Source organism: Hydractinia symbiolongicarpus, chromosome 14 (genome assembly GCF_029227915.1).
Source record: "Hydractinia symbiolongicarpus strain clone_291-10 chromosome 14, HSymV2.1, whole genome shotgun sequence".
NCBI classification, from domain to species: Eukaryota; Metazoa; Cnidaria; class Hydrozoa; order Anthoathecata; family Hydractiniidae; genus Hydractinia; species Hydractinia symbiolongicarpus.
Window position 1 is genome coordinate 17,032,610 of NC_079888.1, and position 13,814 is coordinate 17,046,423.

General features: G+C 36.6%; 20 non-coding genes across 20 annotated transcripts; all 20 read right to left on the reverse strand.

Moving 5' to 3' along the window:
- Nucleotides 1-954: 954 nt before the first annotated feature.
- On the reverse strand, nucleotides 955-1,028 carry Trnar-ucu (transfer RNA arginine (anticodon UCU)). Its single transcript has one exon. It is a non-coding gene; the product is annotated as a tRNA-Arg (tRNA).
- Nucleotides 1,029-1,944: 916 nt separating this feature from the next.
- Trnar-ucu (transfer RNA arginine (anticodon UCU)) lies at nucleotides 1,945-2,018 on the reverse strand. Its single transcript has one exon. It is a non-coding gene; the product is annotated as a tRNA-Arg (tRNA).
- Nucleotides 2,019-2,451: 433 nt separating this feature from the next.
- Nucleotides 2,452-2,525, reverse strand: Trnar-ucu (transfer RNA arginine (anticodon UCU)). Its single transcript has one exon. It is a non-coding gene; the product is annotated as a tRNA-Arg (tRNA).
- A 1,454-nt stretch (nucleotides 2,526-3,979) lies between these two features.
- On the reverse strand, nucleotides 3,980-4,053 carry Trnar-ucu (transfer RNA arginine (anticodon UCU)). The gene has a single exon. It is a non-coding gene; the product is annotated as a tRNA-Arg (tRNA).
- Nucleotides 4,054-5,495: 1,442 nt separating this feature from the next.
- Nucleotides 5,496-5,569, reverse strand: Trnar-ucu (transfer RNA arginine (anticodon UCU)). The gene has a single exon. It is a non-coding gene; the product is annotated as a tRNA-Arg (tRNA).
- A 431-nt stretch (nucleotides 5,570-6,000) lies between these two features.
- Nucleotides 6,001-6,074, reverse strand: Trnar-ucu (transfer RNA arginine (anticodon UCU)). The gene has a single exon. It is a non-coding gene; the product is annotated as a tRNA-Arg (tRNA).
- A 432-nt stretch (nucleotides 6,075-6,506) lies between these two features.
- Trnar-ucu (transfer RNA arginine (anticodon UCU)) lies at nucleotides 6,507-6,580 on the reverse strand. The gene has a single exon. It is a non-coding gene; the product is annotated as a tRNA-Arg (tRNA).
- Nucleotides 6,581-7,016: 436 nt separating this feature from the next.
- Trnar-ucu (transfer RNA arginine (anticodon UCU)) lies at nucleotides 7,017-7,090 on the reverse strand. The gene has a single exon. It is a non-coding gene; the product is annotated as a tRNA-Arg (tRNA).
- Nucleotides 7,091-7,521: 431 nt separating this feature from the next.
- Nucleotides 7,522-7,595, reverse strand: Trnar-ucu (transfer RNA arginine (anticodon UCU)). Its single transcript has one exon. It is a non-coding gene; the product is annotated as a tRNA-Arg (tRNA).
- Nucleotides 7,596-8,028: 433 nt separating this feature from the next.
- Trnar-ucu (transfer RNA arginine (anticodon UCU)) lies at nucleotides 8,029-8,102 on the reverse strand. The gene has a single exon. It is a non-coding gene; the product is annotated as a tRNA-Arg (tRNA).
- Nucleotides 8,103-8,532: 430 nt separating this feature from the next.
- Nucleotides 8,533-8,606, reverse strand: Trnar-ucu (transfer RNA arginine (anticodon UCU)). Its single transcript has one exon. It is a non-coding gene; the product is annotated as a tRNA-Arg (tRNA).
- Nucleotides 8,607-9,041: 435 nt separating this feature from the next.
- On the reverse strand, nucleotides 9,042-9,115 carry Trnar-ucu (transfer RNA arginine (anticodon UCU)). The gene has a single exon. It is a non-coding gene; the product is annotated as a tRNA-Arg (tRNA).
- A 436-nt stretch (nucleotides 9,116-9,551) lies between these two features.
- On the reverse strand, nucleotides 9,552-9,625 carry Trnar-ucu (transfer RNA arginine (anticodon UCU)). The gene has a single exon. It is a non-coding gene; the product is annotated as a tRNA-Arg (tRNA).
- A 431-nt stretch (nucleotides 9,626-10,056) lies between these two features.
- Nucleotides 10,057-10,130, reverse strand: Trnar-ucu (transfer RNA arginine (anticodon UCU)). The gene has a single exon. It is a non-coding gene; the product is annotated as a tRNA-Arg (tRNA).
- Nucleotides 10,131-10,562: 432 nt separating this feature from the next.
- Trnar-ucu (transfer RNA arginine (anticodon UCU)) lies at nucleotides 10,563-10,636 on the reverse strand. Its single transcript has one exon. It is a non-coding gene; the product is annotated as a tRNA-Arg (tRNA).
- A 942-nt stretch (nucleotides 10,637-11,578) lies between these two features.
- On the reverse strand, nucleotides 11,579-11,652 carry Trnar-ccu (transfer RNA arginine (anticodon CCU)). The gene has a single exon. It is a non-coding gene; the product is annotated as a tRNA-Arg (tRNA).
- A 435-nt stretch (nucleotides 11,653-12,087) lies between these two features.
- Nucleotides 12,088-12,161, reverse strand: Trnar-ucu (transfer RNA arginine (anticodon UCU)). Its single transcript has one exon. It is a non-coding gene; the product is annotated as a tRNA-Arg (tRNA).
- Nucleotides 12,162-12,597: 436 nt separating this feature from the next.
- Nucleotides 12,598-12,671, reverse strand: Trnar-ucu (transfer RNA arginine (anticodon UCU)). Its single transcript has one exon. It is a non-coding gene; the product is annotated as a tRNA-Arg (tRNA).
- Nucleotides 12,672-13,107: 436 nt separating this feature from the next.
- Nucleotides 13,108-13,181, reverse strand: Trnar-ucu (transfer RNA arginine (anticodon UCU)). The gene has a single exon. It is a non-coding gene; the product is annotated as a tRNA-Arg (tRNA).
- Nucleotides 13,182-13,612: 431 nt separating this feature from the next.
- Trnar-ucu (transfer RNA arginine (anticodon UCU)) lies at nucleotides 13,613-13,686 on the reverse strand. Its single transcript has one exon. It is a non-coding gene; the product is annotated as a tRNA-Arg (tRNA).
- Between the last annotated feature and the right edge of the window lie 128 nt (nucleotides 13,687-13,814).

Genomic DNA, 13,814 nt, shown 5'->3' on the forward strand with positions numbered 1-13,814 from the left:
AATTACTGCAAATAAAAAAAACTTCTAGTGAATCAGCATATGGAATGCCTTAACCCTATTCGGTCCGGGGGGGGGCGGATTCCGCCCCCCCTGACGGTTTTTTTTTAATAACTCCTGATTGCTTTGTTATATGGCTATGATACTTACTGAGTTTCAACATTTATCTATTAGACACCTGCATGCTAATTTTTTAGGTCCCATACCTTTCAGAGGCTTTGATATTGGCCATTACTCGAAACTACCCCTAAAAATCTCGATGAAATCCTTATAATGGGGAAAATATAATAACTCCTGTTAGGATTATCCTTAGAACTTAAAACTTGCAACATAACTTTGTTTCATCAAGAAGAATCATTTTGAATATTTTGAACACGTGACTAATCCGATTTCCCGATTTTGTCGGATTTTATCCGAAAATCGGAAAAAACGGATTTTCGGGCAATTTTTGGCAATTTTTCATCCGATCCATGTAAAAACCGGAAAATATGTTAAATAACTTTTATTTAGCTTTCAGAAACTTCAAACAGAATGTAAAAATTCGCTCTAGAACAAAAGTAATTACATTTTAAGCAGATAGTGGCATTTTTAACAATTTTCAAGCTTTTGATGACGTCACAGAAAATGTGCTGACGCAAGCAAATTTTTTTTAGCGCCATTTTGTTCCTTTTATGACGTACTATAAGTGTGCCAAGTTTGATTCAATTTGAACAACCCTATGAAAAGTTATTGAGGGGGGGCGGAATCCGCCCCCCCCCCCCCCGGTCATAGTATGTTCGAAAAACCCCGGACCGAATAGGGTTAAATGACTACGGAAATTCCATTAAAATCTACTTTGTTCTGCGTTATTAATCTTGGCGTCCCATTAAATGAATTTGGTTTTGATTAAACACATTGAATACGGTTTGTTTGGGCAGCACCTTTGTTAAATAGCATTGGTAAGAAACTAGCAAAAATCACCGCTGATAGGAGTCGAACCCACAACCTTTGAATTAGAAGTCCAACGCGCTAGTCCATTGCGCCACAGCGGCACGGTAATTGATATTCGATAGGCATTGGAGCAATTTAACCCAAGAAATGTTTGCACATCTAGTAATCATTCGTTAACATGATGAATATGTTAACAGTCGAGTGCAGTAAGCCAAAACAATATGTAGAATAAATATCTAATTACTTTGTCAATATTAAATTGATGACCTATTTTGTTTTGCTTTTTCTTTGATCAAGTGCCTTGCGCAGAGAGAGTAGCTACTAGAAAGTAATTACTGCAAATGAAAAAAACTTCTAGTGAATCAGCATATGGAATGCCTTAAATGACTACGGAAATTCCATTAAATTCTACTTTGTTCTGCGTTATTAATCTTGGCGTCCCAATAAATGCACTTGGTTTTGATTAAACACATTGAATACGGTTTTGTTTGCGCAGCACCTTTGATAAATAGCATTGGTAAGAAATTAGCAAAAATCACCGTTGATGTGAGTCGAACCCACAACCTTTGAATTAGGAGTCTAACGCGCTAGTCCATTGCGCCACAGCGGCACGGTTACTGATAATTGATAGACATTGGAGCAATTTAACCCAAGAAAATGTTTGCACATCTAGTAATCATTCGTTAACAGGATGGATATGTTAAAAGTCGAGTGCAGCAAGCCAAAACAATATGTAGAGTAAAAATCTAAATGCTTTGTCAATAATAGATTGATGACCTATTTGGCTTTGCTTTCTCTTTGATCAAGTGTTCTTGTGCAGAGAGAGTGGTTAGTAGAAAGTAATTGCTGCAAATAAAAAAAACTTCTAGTGAACATTAAAACATTAAAATCTACTTTGTTCTGCGTTATTAATCTTGGCGTCCCATTAAATGAATTTGGTTTTGATTAAACACATTGAATACGGTTTGTTTGCGCAGCACCTTTGTTAAATAGCATTGGTAAGAAATTAGCAAAAATCACCGCTGATAGCAGTCGAACCCACAACCTTTGAATTAGAAGTCCAACGCGCTAGTCCATTGCGCCACAGCGGCACGGTAATTGATATTCGATAGGCATTGGAGCAATTTAACCCAAGAAATGTTTGCACATCTAGTAATCATTCGTTAACATGATGAATATGTTAACAGTCGAGTGCAGTAAGCCAAAACAATATGTAGAGTAAATATCTAAATACTTTGTCAATATTAAATTGATGACCTATTTTGTTTTGCTTTTTCTTTGATCAAGTGCCTTGCGCAGAGAGAGTAGCTACTAGAAAGTAATTACTGCAAATGAAAAAAACTTCTAGTGAATCAGCATATGGAATGCCTTAAATGACTACGGAAATTCCATTAAATTCTACTTTGTTCTGCGTTATTAATCTTGGCGTCCCATTAAATGGACTTGGTTTTGATTAAACACATTGAATACGGTTTGTTTGCGCAGCACCTTTGTTAAATAGCATTGGTAAGAAATTAGCAAAATCACTGCTAATGGGGGTCGAACCCACAACCTTTGAATTAGAAGTCCAACGCGCTAGTCCATTGCGCCACAGCGGCACGGTTATTGATATTTGATAGGCATTGGAGCAATTTAACCCAAGAAAATGTTTGCACATCTAGTAATCATTCGTTAACATGATGAATATGTTAACAGTCGAGTGCAGTAAGCCAAAACAATATGTAGAGTAACTATCTAAATTCTTTGTCAATATTAAATTGATGACCTATTTTGTTTTGCTTTTTCTTTGATCAAGTGCCCTTGCGCAGAGAGATAGCTACTAGAAAGTAATTACTGCAAATGAAAAAAACTTCTTGTGAATCAGCATATGGAATGCCTTAAGTGACTACGGAAATTCCATTAAGTTCTACTTTGTTCTGCGTTATTAATCTTGGGGTCCCAGTAAATGCACTTGGTTTTGATTAAACACATTAAATACGGTTTTGTTTGCGCAGCACCTTTGATAAATAGCATTGGTAAGAAATTAGCAAAAATCACCGCTGATTTGAGTCGAACCCACAACCTTTGAATTAGAAGTCCAACGCGCTAGTCCATTGCGCCACAGCGGCACGGTTATTGAGATTTCATAGGCATTGGAGCAATTTAACCCAAGAAAATGTTTGCACATCTAGTAATCATTCGTTAACATGATGAATATGTTAACAGTCAAGTGCAGTAAGCCAAAACAATATGTAGAGTAAATATCTAAATACTTTGTCAATATTAAATTGATGACCTATTTTGTTTTGCTTTTTCTTTGATCAAGTGCCCTTGCGCAGAGAGAGTAGCTACTAGAAAGTAATTACTGCAAATAAAAAAAACTTCTAGTGAATCAGCATATGGAATGCCTTAAATGACTACGGAAATTCCATTAAAATCTACTTTGTTCTGCGTTATTAATCTTGGCGTCCTATTAAATGAATTTGGTTTTGCTTAAACACATTGAATACGGTTTGTTTGCGCAGCACCTTTGTTAAATAGCATTGATAAGAAACTAGCAAAAATCACCGCTGATAGGAGTCGAAGCCACAACCTTTGAATTAGAAGTCCAACGCGATAGTCCATTGCGCCACAGCGGCACGGTAATTGATATTCGATAGGCATTGGAGCAATTTAACCCAAGAAATGTTTGCACATCTAGTAATCATTCGTTAACATGATGAATATGTTAACAGTCGAGTGCAGTAAGCCAAAACAATATGTAGAATAAATATCTAATTACTTTGTCAATATTAAATTGATGACCTATTTTGTTTTGCTTTTTCTTTGATCAAGTGCCTTGCGCAGAGAGAGTAGCTACTAGAAAGTAATTCCTGCAAATGAAAAAAACTTCTAGTGAATCAGCATATGGAATGCCTTAAATGACTACGGAAATTCCATTAAATTCTACTTTGTTCTGCGTTATTAATCTTGGCGTCCCATTAAATGGACTTGGTTTTGATTAAACACATTGAATACGGTTTGTTTGCGCAGCACCTTTGTTAAATAGCATTGGTAAGAAATTAGCAAAAATCACTGCTGATGGGAGTCGAACCCACAACCTTTGAAATAGAAGTCCAACGCGCTAGTCCATTGCGCCACAGCGGCACGGTTAATGAGATTTGATAGGCATTGGAGCAATTTAACCCAAGAAAATGTTTGCACATCTAGTAATCACTCGTTAACATGATGAATATGTTAACAGTCGAGTGCAGTAAGCCAAAACAATATGTAGAGTAAATATCTAAATACTTTGTCAATATTAAATTGATGACACATTTTGTTTTGCTTTTTCTTTGATCAAGTGTTCTTGTGCAGAGAGAGTGGTTAGTAGAAAGTAATTGCTGCAAAAAAATCTTTGAGTAAATCAGCATATCAAATGCCTTACATGACTACGGATGTTCCAATAACTTCTATTATGTTCTGCGTTATTACTCTTGGCTTCCCATTGTATGAATTTGGTTTGGATTTAACGCATTGAACACGTTTGTTTGCTAAGCATCTCTGTGCAATAGCAAGGGTAAAAATCTAGCATAAATCACCGCTGATGGGAGTCGAACCCACAACCTTTGAATTAGAAGTCCAACGACTTGTCCATTGCGCCACAGCGGCACGGTTACTGATATTTGATAGGCATTGGAGCAATTTAACCCAACAAAATGTTTGCACATCCAGTAATCATTCGTTAACATGATGGATATGCTAACAGTCGAGTGCAGCAAGCCAAAGCAATATGTAGAGTAAAAATCTAAATGCTTTGTCAATAATAGATTGATGACCTATTTGGCTTTGCTTTTTCTTTGATCAAGTGTTCTTGTGCAGGGAGAGTGGTTAGTAGAAAGTAATTGCTGCAAAAAAATCTTTTAGTGAATCAGCATATGGAATGCCTTAAATGACTACGGAAATTCCATTAAATTCTATTTTGTTCGGCGTTATTAATCTTGCCATCCCATTAAATGAACTTGGTTTTGATTAAACACATTGAATTCGGTTTGTTTGCGCGGCAGCTTTGTTAAATAGCATTGGTAAGAAACTAGCAAAAATCACCGCTGATGGGAGTCGAACCGACAACCTTTCAATTAGAAGTCCAACGCGCTAGTCCATTGCCCCACAGCGGCACGGCTATATAAATATGATAGGCATTGCAGCGATTTAACCCAAGAAAATGGTTACACATCTAGTAATCATTCGGTAACATGATGGATATGTTAACAGTCGAGTGCAGTAAGCCAAAACAACATGTTGAGTAAAAGTCTAAATGCTTTGTCAATATTTAATTGATGACCTATTTGGCTTTGCTTTTTCTTTGATCAAGTGTTCTTGTGCAGAGAGAGTGGTTAATAGAAAGTAATTGCTGCAAAAAAATCTTTTAGTGGATCAGCATATGAAATGCCTTAAATGACTACGAAAATTCCATTAAATTCTATTTTGTTCGGCGTTATTAATCTTGGCGTCCCATTAAATGAACTTGGTTTTGATTAAACACATTGAATTCGGTTTGTTTGCGCAGCACCTTTGCTAAATAGCATTGGTAAGAAATTAGCAAAAATCACCGCTGATGGGAGTCGAACCCAGAACCTTTGAATTAGAAGTCCAACGCGCTAGTCCATTGCGCCACAGCGGCACGGCTATATAAATATGATAGGCATTGCAGCGATTTAACCCAAGAAAATGGTGACACATCTAGTAACCATTCGGTAACATGATGGATATGTTAACAGTCGAGTGCAGTAAGCCAAAACAATATGTTGAGTAAAAGTCTAAATGCTTTGTCAATATTTAATTGATGACCTATTTGGCTTTGCTGTTTCTTTGATCAAGTGTTCTTGTGCAGAGAGAGTGGCTAGTAGAAAGTAATTGCTGCAAAAAAATCTTTTAGTGAATCAGCATATCGATTGCCTTACATGACTACGGATGTGCCATTAATTTCTATTATGTTCTGCGTTATTACTCTTGGCTTCCCATTAAATGAAATTGGTTTGGATTTAACGCATTGAACACGTTTGTTTGCTAAGCATCTCTGTGCAATAGCAAGGGTAAAAATCTAGCATAAATCACCGCTGATGGGAGTCGAACCCACAACCTTTGAATTAGAAGGCCAACGCGCTAGTCCATTGCGCCACAGCGGCACGGTTATTGACATTTGATAGGCATTGGAGCGATTTAACCCAAGAAAATGGTTAAACATCTAGCAATCATTCGGTAACATGATGGATATGTTAACAGTCGAGTGCAGTAAGCCAAAACAACATGTTGAGTAAAAGTCTAAATGCTTTGTCAATATTTAATTGATGACCTATTTGGCTTTGCTTTTTCTTTGATCAAGTGTTCTTGTGCAGAGAGAGTGGTTAGTAGAAAGTAATTGCTGCAAAAAAATCTTTTAGTGAATCAGCATATGGAATGCCTTAAATGACTACGGAAATTCCATTAAATTCTACTTTGTTCGGCGTTATTAATCATGGAGTCCCATTAAATGAACTTGGTTTTGATTAAACGCATTGAATTCGGTTTGTTTGCGCAGCACCTTTGTTAAATAACATTGTTAAGAAACTAGCAAAAATCACCGCTGATGGGAGTCGAACCCACAACCTTTGAATTAGAAGTCCAACGCGCTAGTCCATTGCGCCACAGCGGCACGATTATTGATATTTGATAGGCATTGGAACAATTTAAACCAAGAAAATGTTTGCACATCTAGTAATCATTCGTTAACATGATGAATATGTTAACAGTCGAATGCAGTAAGCCAAAACAATATGTAGAGTAAATATCTAAATACTTTGTCAATATTAAATTGATGACCTATTTTGTTTTGCTTCTTCTTTGATCAAGTGCCCTTGCGCAGAGAGAGTAGCTACTAGAAAGTAATTACTGCAAATAAAAAAAACTTCTAGTGAATCAGCATATGAAATGCCTTATATGACTACGGAAATTCCATTAAAATCTACTTTGTTCTGCGTTATTAATCTTGGCGTCCCATTAAATGAATTTGGTTTTGATTAAACACATTGAATACGGTGTGTTTGCGCAGCACCTTTGTTAAATAGCATTGGTAAGAAACTAGTAAAAATCACCGCTGATGGGAGTCGAACCCACAACCTTTGAATTAGAAGTCCAACGCGCTAGTCCATTGCACCACAGCGGCACGGCTATATAAATATGATAGGCATTGCAGCGATTTAACCCAAGAAAATGGTTACACATCTAGTAACCATTCGGTAACATGATGGATATGTTAACAGTCGAGTGCAGTAAGCCAAAACAATATGTTGAGTAAAAGTCTAAATGCTTTGTCAATATTTAATTGATGACCTATTTGGCTTTGCTTTTTCTTTGATCAAGTGTTCTTGTGCAGAGAGAGTGGCTAGTAGAAAGTAATTGCTGCAAAAAAATCTTTTAGTGAATCAGCATATCGATTGCCTTACATGACTACGGATGTGCCATTAATTTCTATTATGTTCTGCGTTATTACTCTTGGCTTCCCATTAAATGAAATTGGTTTGGATTTAACGCATTGAACACGTTTGTTTGCTTAGCATCTCTGCGCAATAGCAGGGGTAAAAATCTAGCAAAAATCACCGCTGATGGGAGTTGAACCCACAACCTTTGAATTAGAAGTCCAACGCGCTAGTCCATTGCGCCACAGCGGCACGGTTACTGATATTTTGATAGGCATTGGAGCAATTTAACCCAACAAAATGTTTGCACATCTAGTAATCATTCGTTAACAGGATGGATATGTTAAAAGTCGAGTGCAGCAAGCCAAAACAATATGTAGAGTAAAAATCTAAATGCTTTGTCAATAATAGATTGATGACCTATTTGGCTTTGCTTTTTCTTTGATCAAGTGTTCTTGTGCAGAGAGAGTGGTTAGTAGAAAGTAATTACTGCAAAAAAATCTTTTAGTGAATCAGCATATGGAATGCCTTAAATGACTACGGAAATTCCATTAAATTCTATTTTGTTCGGCGTTATTAATCTTGGCGTCCCATTAAATGAACTTGGTTTTGATTAAACACATTGAATTCGGTTTGTTTGCGCAGCACCTTTGTTAAATAGCATTGGTAAAAAACTAGCAAAAATCACCGCTGATGGGAGTCGAACCCACAACCTTTGAATTAGAAGTCCAACGCGCTAGTCCATTGCGCCACAGCGGCACGGTTATTGACATTTGATAGGCATTGGAGCAATTTAACCCAAGAAAATGGTTACACATCTAGTAATCATTCGGTAACATGATGGATATGTTAACAGTCGAGTGCAGTAAGCCGAAACAACATGTGGAGTAAAAGTCTAAATGCTTTGTCAATATTTAATTGATGACCTATTTGGCTTTGCTTTTCCTTTGATCAAGTGTTCTTGTGCAGAGAGAGTGGTTAGTAGAAAGTAATTGCTGCAAAAAACCTTTTAGTGATCAGCATATGGAATGTCTTAAATGACTACGGAAACTCCATTAAGTTCTACTTTGTTCGGCGTTATTAATCTTGGCATCCCATTAAATGAACTTGGTTTTGATTAAACGCATTGAATTCGGTTTGTTTGCGCAGCACCTTTGTTAAATAACATTGGTAAGAAACTAGCAAAAATCACCGCTGATGGGAGTCGAACCCACAACCTTTGAATTAGAAGTCCAACGCGCAAGTACATTGCGCCACAGCGGCACGGTTATTGATATTAGATAGGCATTGGAGTAATTTAACCCAAGAAAATGCTTGCATATCTAGTAATCATTCGTTAACATGATGAATATGTTAACAGTCGAGTGCAGTAGCCAAAACAATATGTAGAGTAAATATCTAAATACTTTGTCAATATTAAATTGATGACCTATTTTGTTTTGCTTCTTCTTTGATCAAGTGCCCTTGCGCAGAGAGAGTAGCTACTAGAAAGTAAATATTGCAAATAAAAAAAACTTCTAGTGAATCAGCATATGAAATGCCTTATATGACTACGGAAATTCCATTAATATCTACTTTGTTCTGCGTTATTAATCTTGGCGTCCGATTAAATGAATTTGGTTTTGATTAAACACATTGAATACGGTGTGTTTGCGCCGCACCTTTGTTAAAGAGAATTGGTAAGAAACGAGCAAAAATCACCGCTGACGGGAGTCGAACACACAACCTTTGAATTAGAAGTCCAACGCGCTAGTCCATTGCGCCACAGCGGCACGGTTATTGACATTTGATAGGCATTGGAGCAATTTAACCCAAGAAAATGTTTGCACATCTAGTAATTATTGGTTAACATGATGAATATGTTAACAGTCGAGTGCAGTAAGCCAAAACAATATGTAGAGTAAATATCTAAATACTTTGTCAATATTAAATTGATGACCTATTTTGTTTTGCTTCTTTTTTGATCAAGTGCCCTTGTGCAGAGAGAGTAGCTACTAGAAAGTAATTACTGCAAATGAAAAAAACTTCTAGTTAATCAGCATATGGAATGCCTTAAATGACTACGGAAATTCCATTAAATTCTACTTTGTTCTGCGTTATTATTCTTGGCGTCCCAGTAAATGGACTTGGTTTTGATTAAACATATTGAATACGGTTTGTTTGCGCAGCACCTTTGTTAAATAGCATTGGTAAGAAATTAGCAAAAATCACCGCTGATGGGAGTCGAACCCACAACCTTTGAATTAGAAGTCCAACGCGCTAGTCCATTGCGCCACAGCGGCACGGTTATTGATATTTGATAGCCATTGGAGCAATTTAACCAAAGAAAATGTTTGCACATCTAGTAATCATTCGTTAACATGATGAATATGTTAACAGTCGAGTGCAGTAAGCCAAAACAATATGTAGAGTAAATATCTAAATACTTTGTCAATATTAAATTGATGACACATTTTGTTTTGCTTTTTCTTTGATCAAGTGTTCTTGTGCAGAGAGAGTGGTTAGTAGAAAGTAATTGCTGCAAAAAAATCTTTTAGTGAATCAGCATATCAAATGCCTTACATGACTACGGATGTTCCAATAATTTCTATTATGTTCTGCGTTATTACTCTTGGCTTCCCATTGTATGAATTTGGTTTGGATTTAACGCATTGAACACGTTTGTTTGCTAAGCATCTCTATGCAATAGCAAGGGTAAAAATCTAGCATAAATCACCGCTGATGGGAGTCGAACCCACAACCTTTGAATTAGAAGTCCAACGCGCTAGTCCATTGCGCCACAGCGGCACGGTTACTGATATTTGATAGGCATTGGAACAATTTAACCCAACAAAATGTTTGCACATCTAGTAATCATTCGTTAACAGGATGGATATGCTAACAGTCGAGTGCAGCAAGCCAAAGCAATATGTAGAGTAAAAATCTAAATGCTTTGTCAATAATAGATTGATGACCTATTTGGCTTTGCTTTTTCTTTGATCAAGTGTTCTTGTGCAGAGAGAGTGGTTAGTAGAAAGTAATTGCTGCAAAAAAATCTTTTAGTGAATCAGCATATGGAATGCCTTAAATGACTACGGAAATTCCATTAAATTCTATTTTGTTCGGCGTTATTAATCTTCGCATCCCATTAAATGAACTTGGTTTTGATTAAACACATTGAATTCGGTTTGTTTGCGCAGCACCTTTGTTAAATAGCATTGGTAAGAAACTAGCAAAAATCACCGCTGATGGGAGTCGAACCCACAACCTTTGAATTAGAAGTCCAACGCGCTAGTCCATTGCGCCACAGCCGCACGGCTGTATAAACATGATAGGCATTGCAGCGATTTAACCCAAGAAAATGGTTACACATCTAGTAATCATTCAGTAACATGATGGATATGTTAACAGTCGAGTGCAGTAAGCCAAAACAACATGTTGAGTAAGAGTCTAAATGCTTTGTCAATATTTAATTGATGACCTATTTGGCTTCGCTTTTTCTTTGATCAAGTGTTCTTGTGCAGAGAGATTGGTTAGTAGAAAGTAATTGCTGCAAAAAAATCTTTTTGTGAATCAGCATATGGAATGCCTTAAATGACTACGGAAATTCCATTAAATTCTACTTTGTTCGAGGTTATTAATCTTGGCGTCCCATTAAATGAACTTGCTTTTGATTAAACACATTGAATTCGGTTTGTTTGCGCAGAACCTTTGTTAAATAGCATTGGTAAGAAACGAGCAAAAATCAACTCTGATGGGAGTCAAACCCACAACCTTTGAATTAGAAGTCCAACGCGCTAGTCCATTGCACCAGAGCGGCACGGCTATATAAATATGATAAGCATTGCAGCGATTTAACCCAAGAAAATGGTTACACATCTAGTAACCATTCGGTAACATGATGGATATGTTAACAGTCGAGTGCAGTAAGTCAAAACAATATGTTGAGTAAATATCTAAATGCTTTGTCAATATTAAATTGATGACCTATTTTGTTTTGCTTCTTCTTTGATGAAGTGCCCTTGTGCAGAGAGAGTAGATACTAGAAAGTAATTACTGCAAATAAAAAAAACTTCTAGTGAATCAGCATATGAAATGCCTTAAATGACTACGTAAATTCCATTAAAATCTACTTTGTTCTGCGTTATTAATCTTGGCGTCCCATTAAATGAATTTGGTTTTGATTAAACACATTGAATACGGTTTGTTTGCGCAGCACCTTTGTTAAATAGCATTGGTAAGAAACTAGCAAAAATCACCGCAGATGGGATTCGAACCCACAACCTTTGAATTAGGAGTCCAACGCGCTAGTCCATTGCGCCACAGCGGCACGGTTATTGATATTTGATAGGCATTGGAGCAATTTAACCCAACAAAATGTTTACACATCTAGTAATCATTCGTTAACATGATGAATATGTTAACAGTCGAGTGCAGTAAGCCAAAACAATATGTAGAGTAAATATCTAAATACTTTGTCAATATTATATTGATGACCTATTTTGTTTTGCTTTTTCTTTGATCAAGTGCCTTGCGCAGAGAGAGTAGCTACTAGAAAGTAATTACTGCAAATGAAAAAAACTTCTAGTGAATCAGCATATGGAATGCCTTAAATGACTACGGAAATTCCATTAAATTCTACTTTGTTCTGCGTTATTAATCTTGGCGTCCCATTAAATGGACTTGGTTTTGATTGAAGACATTGAATACGGTTTGTTTGCGCAGCACCTTTGTTAAATAGCATTGGTAAGAAATTAGCAAAAATCACCGCTGATGGGAGTCGAACCCACAACCTTTGAATTAGAAGTCCAACGCGCTACTCCATTGCACCACATCGGCACGGTTATTGATATTTGATAGGCATTGGAGCAATTTAACCCAAGAAAATGTTTGCACATCTAGTAATCATTCGTTAACATGATGAATATGTTAACAGTCGAGTGCAGTAAGCCAAAACAATATGTAGAGTAAATATCTAAATACTTTGTCAATATTAAATTGATGACCTATTTTGTTTTGCTTCTTCTTTGATGAAGTGCCCTTGTGCAGAGAGAGTAGCTACTAGAAAGTAATTACTGCAAATAAAAAAAACTTCTAGTGAATCAGCATATGAAATGCCTTAAATGACTACGGAAATTCCATTAAAATCTACTTTGTTCTGCGTTATTAATCTTGGCGTCCCATTAAATGAATTTGGTTTTGATTAAACACATTGAATACGGTTTGTTTGCGCAGCACCTTTGTTAAATAGCATTGGTAAGAAACTAGCAAAAATCACCGCAGATGGGATTCGAACCCACAACCTTTGAATTAGAAGTCCAACGCGCTAGTCCATTGCGCCACAGCGGCACGGTTATTGATATTTGATAGGCATTGGAGCAATTTAACCCAACAAAATGTTTACACATCTAGTAATCATTCGTTAACATGATGAATATGTTAACAGTCGAGTGCAGTAAGCCAAAACAATATGTAGAGTAAATATCTAAATACTTTGTCAATATTAAATTGATGACCTATTTTGTTTTGCTTCTTCTTTGATCAAGTGACTTAGCACAGAGAGAGTAGCTACTAGAAAGTAATTACTGCAAATAAAAAAAACTTCTAGTGAATCAGCATATGTAATGCCTTAAATGACTACGGAAATTCCATTAAATTCTACTTTGTTCGGCGTTTTTAATCTTGGCGTCCCATTAAATGAACTTGGTTTTGATTAAACACATTGAATTCGGTTTGTTTGCGCAGCACCTTTGTTAAATAGCATTGGTAAGAAACTAGCAAAAATCACCGCTGATGGGAGTCGAACCCACAACCTTTGAATTAGAAGTCCAACGCGCTAGTCCATTGCACCACAGCGGCACGGCTATATAAATATGATAGGCATTGCAGCGATTTAACCCAAGAAAATGTTTGCACATCTAGTAATCATTCGTTAACATGATGAATATGTTAACAGTCGAGTGCAGTAAGCCAAAACAATATGTGGAGTAAATATCTAAATACTTTGTCAATATTAAATTGATGACACATTTTGTTTTGCTTTTTCTTTGATCAAGTGTTCTTGTGCAGATAGAGTGGTTAGTAGAAAGTAATTGCTGCAAAAAAATCTTTTAGTGAATCAGCATATCAAATGCCTTACATGACTACGGATGTTCCAATAATTTCTATTATGTTCTGCGTTATTACTCTTGGCTTCCCATTGTATGAATTTGGTTTGGATTTAACGCATTGAACACGTTTGTTTGCTAAGCATCTCTGTGCAATAGCAAGGGTAAAAATCTAGCATATATCACCGCTGATGGGAGTCGAACCCACAACCTTTGAATTAGAAGTCCAACGCGCTAGTCAATTGCGCCACAGCGGCACGGTTACTGATATTTGATAGGCATTGGAACAATTTAACCCAACAAAATGTTTGCACATCTAGTAATCATTCGTTAACAGGATGGATATGCTAACAGTCGAGTGCAGCAAGCCAAAGCAATATGTAGA